This window comes from Mandrillus leucophaeus, unplaced genomic scaffold (genome assembly GCF_000951045.1).
Source record: "Mandrillus leucophaeus isolate KB7577 unplaced genomic scaffold, Mleu.le_1.0 Scaffold71, whole genome shotgun sequence".
In the NCBI taxonomy this organism is placed as follows: Eukaryota; Metazoa; Chordata; class Mammalia; order Primates; family Cercopithecidae; genus Mandrillus; species Mandrillus leucophaeus.
The window spans coordinates 3,235,661-3,239,446 of NW_012107697.1; the positions used below are offsets into that span (position 1 = coordinate 3,235,661).

The 3,786-nt window shown below is 54.2% G+C and overlaps 1 protein-coding gene across 1 annotated transcript in view; it reads left to right on the plus strand.

Annotated features, from left to right (window-relative positions):
* Positions 1-6: 6 nt before the first annotated feature.
* Positions 7-3,786, plus strand: part of OAF (OAF homolog (Drosophila)) — a 29,818-nt gene continuing 26,038 nt past the window's right edge. Inside the window, exon 1 of the mRNA XM_011964960.1 lies at positions 7-108. The gene's annotated coding sequence lies outside the window, so the exon portion shown is untranslated. The remainder of the gene's footprint in view (positions 109-3,786) is intronic.

The window sequence follows — 3,786 nt, forward strand, 5'->3', positions numbered from 1 at the left end:
CAGGTGACCGAGGAGAGCCTGCAGGCGGACAGCGACGCCGACAGCATCAGCCTCGAGCTGCGCAAGCCCGACGGCACCCTTGTCTCCTTCACCGCCGACTTCAAGAAGGTGAGGCGCCCTCACTCGCGGGGGTGGCACCTTCAAGCCTGAGCCCCCCGGGATCCCAGGCGCCCTCTTGCCTGCCCCTCTTGCCTGCAGAAGGGAAGACGGGCCCACGAGGGAGACGCGGCTGGCCCAAGGTCACGCCGGGTTATTCTCTACACCTCTTTGCCCACTCCCCAGCGCCCACCCCTTCATTCTCCCCAAAGAACCCCTCTGCTGCCCTTTCTCACTCCCTCCTCCAGCGCTCCCAGAGCCCCCAGGTGCTGACCCTCCTTCAGAACTCCTAGTAACGACTGGACTCCTTGCTTGGAGTCATTCCCCTGTGCTCTCTGGTGGGAAAGCCCTAGGCGAAGTGTTCTCCCTGTGGGCTCTCACTGCGGGTTCTCGCTGTGTGACCTAGAGCAAGCAAGTGTCTTTCCTCCTGTGCCTGGCTTCTCACCCCTGTACAAGGCAATGAGGGGTCTGCGAAGCCTCCCAGCCCTGACATTTTGGAGTCCTTGTGTCACCTGTTCCTCTGTTTCACTTTTCTGGAGAGAGCTGATTGCCCCTGGTCCCTCTCAAGCCGGGAGAAGCCCTGTCTCCTCTTTGGTCTGGAAGGCTGGGGCGCTTGCAGCAGGAGGATCCTGGAGAGACACCCCAGCTGAGGCCCCCTCTCTTTGGGAGAAGTGCTGCCCTTCACCCTGCCTGGCAGAGAAGCGAGCCAACCCCCCTGTTTTGGCCCAGATTAGGGTTAGGGAGTTAGAGACCAGCCCGCTCTGGGTGGGGGTGTGTGTGGGGGAGGTGTGTGTGTGTGTGTGTGTTGTGGAGGGAACAAGAAGGGCCTTGCACCCAGGGGACTAGGGGTTTATCAGGAAATGGGCCTGGAAGGATGGTGAGTGACTAACAGTGACCCAGAGCAGGAAAGCTGGAGGAAAAGAGGGTGGGTGAGTCTTAGGTATTCAAAAGGAGTGTTCTGTCTCCTTCCCCCAGCTAAAGAGAGGCCCTGTGAGGTTCTGTCCCTGGAGGAGTGCAGGGGTGAAGCAGATTAGGTAGCTGGGGGAGCCCCCGGCCCGGAGGACCCTTGCTGAAGCTGCCTTTCTTCCCTCTTAGAGACAGGGTGCTTTACAGGAGAGGTGGCAGAGTTTGGGGAGTCAGTTAGGGACCCAGCCAGATTGCCATAGTTAGCAGGGGTGGGGGGTTAGGCTTGACCGCTAGAGGTGGGTGGGGTCGGGGGGTGAGGCTTGACTGCTGATTGCCCCAGGGCCACTGAGTTGTCACTGACATTGGACTTAAGCAGGCAGGTGGGGGGCGGGGTAGTGAGCGTTCACAAATGGGAAGACTTTGTGGCCCATCCTTACTTAGCAGGCCTAAGCTAGGCACTCAGATGTAGATTGAGAGAGAGGGAAGCTGATAGGGTCGGCTTCGCCACCCTGCCTCCCCACCTAAACCTTAGGAGAACTTTATCAAGTGTGTTCTGTTCCTGAAAAATCTATGTTAGTGGCTGGATCCATCAGGAATTGGAGATTTAATCTTCTGTCCAAGCTCTTTGTCCTTGAAAGTTAGCCTCAGGCCAGGCTGTGAGCCTCCCACCCTCCTGCCCACTGGACGTCTTCTTGTGGCTGCACTAGAACCCTGCAGAGAGACTTCCTTGGCTGTGGCCAGGACAGTGAAAGGCAATGGGTAGGACTGAGCTTTTATAGCCTTTAGCTACAGCTGGAAGGTTTTTATTGCTCTGACCTGAAGGGAGAGGCTAAGAAGTGCCCGGGTAGCTGTGATGTGATGGCAGTAGTGGCTGATGGCGGGGGTGGGGTGCTGGGGATTGGAGTGAGGGTATGCTGGCCATCTGACTGCCCAGTTAGAAAATGCATTTGGAGATTGTGAGCACCTCATTTGAATCCCTACAGTGGTTCAGACCTCCACCCAGGTTTCTGAAGTCTGATTTTCAGGTTAGCCTCTGACCCAGAAGCTACCATTTCACACCCACCTCTGGCATCTCCAATTTCATCAGCAGGGGAGGGAATTGGGAGTGGAAGATACAGAAAGGAAACCAGCTTTCCCAAGTCCCTTTAACTCAGGCTTCTCCATTGGCCTAGGATGGGGTGGAGTTGGAGAGTGCAGTGTGGGGAAGAATAGCCTTACCCTCACCCAGGCCACTCAGTCACTGCCTGCACTGGCCACAGCAGCTTCTATGTCCGAATCCTTCTAGGGTGGGTCACCTCTCAGTTCTCAAGGCCTCGTGCCTCATAGTCTTTGGCAGATTTCCACAAGAAAGTTCGGTCTAGAAGGAATGATTTTTCCTATCAGAAAAAGACTTGGGCTGGGTGTGATGGCTCACATCTGCAATCCCAGGATTTGGGGAGACTGAGGCAAGCGTATCGCTTGAAACCAGGAATATGAAACCTTCAGGCCAAACGAGACCCCTGTCTCTACAAAAAATTAAAAAATTAACTGAGCATGCTGGTGTGTGCCTTGTAGTCCCAGCTATCCAAGGAGGCTGAGGCAGGAAAATCACTTGAGCCCAGGAGCTGAGGCTGCACTGAGCTGCAATTGTGCTACTGCACTCCAGCCTGGGAAGTCATGCTTTTGTGTTTCTTGTACTAAACTCATTTACAATGGTTTGGGGAAAGTCCTAATCTACTTGGGAAGAGTGACGTTTGCCATTTGATCACTTTGGGGAGAAACAGTCTAGACTGAATGAGACAGACTTGGTTTACCACTTATTAGCAGGTTCACCCTGGGCAAGCTATTTGATCTCTCCAGGCCTTCATTTCTTCATCTGTAAAATGGGGATAATAATAGCACATATCCCATGGTTAGTAGTGCCTATGACATACTCATACTGTGTTAAGTACGCAAGACGTAGGAGCCGTTAGCTTTGCTAATTGTGGCCCACACAGCATTTCAGCAAGGACCCTCTCTGCTAAGCCTGGACTCAAAGACATTGAACAACAGACCCAAGGTCATGTGGAAAAGCCAGTACTGAGCTTGGAGGAGCCTGGAGCTCTTCATCGTAACCTTCTCTTTGAAGTTCCAAAATTGCTGGCCAGCCCCTCAGAGCAGGAGCAGCCATCCTTGTCCTGACAGTCCACCCAGGGCAGCAGTGAGCCTCACCTGTGTGGGATGGGACCAAGGCCTCTGTCTGATTCCCAACCCCATCCAGCCCCTTCTCTCCAGCGCTTCCCACCCCCGTTTGCCTGTACCCAAGTTAGAGTTCCGACAGTCTAACTCTTTCCCACACTACCACCCTGGACCTTGAGGCAGTAAAGCAGTCAGTCGTCAACTGGAGGACACATAGCCTGGAGCCCAGGTGAGGCTTGCAGACTCAGTAGCTTGGAGCTATCAAACGGCCATCATGCATTACCACAAGCCCTGCCCAGAGGCTGAGTGAAGGCCATCGGGCTGACTGAGCCACAGCTCTGAAAGAATGCCACAGCTCTGAAAGAATGCCACAGCTCAGTGACTCCCAGCTTTGCCGCACCTCACAATCACCTGGGGAGCTTTGAAAACTCTCAGTGCCTGGGCTGCGTATCCTACCAGTGAAATCAGAATATCTCAGGATGGGAGTCAGGCAGCAGTTGTTTTGGTTTTTTTTTTTTTTTTTAAGAACCCAGGTGATGTAATCCCAGCACTTTGGGAGGCCGAGGCAGGCGGATCACAAAGTCAGCAGTTCGAGACCAGCCTGGCCAATATGGCAAAACCCCGTCT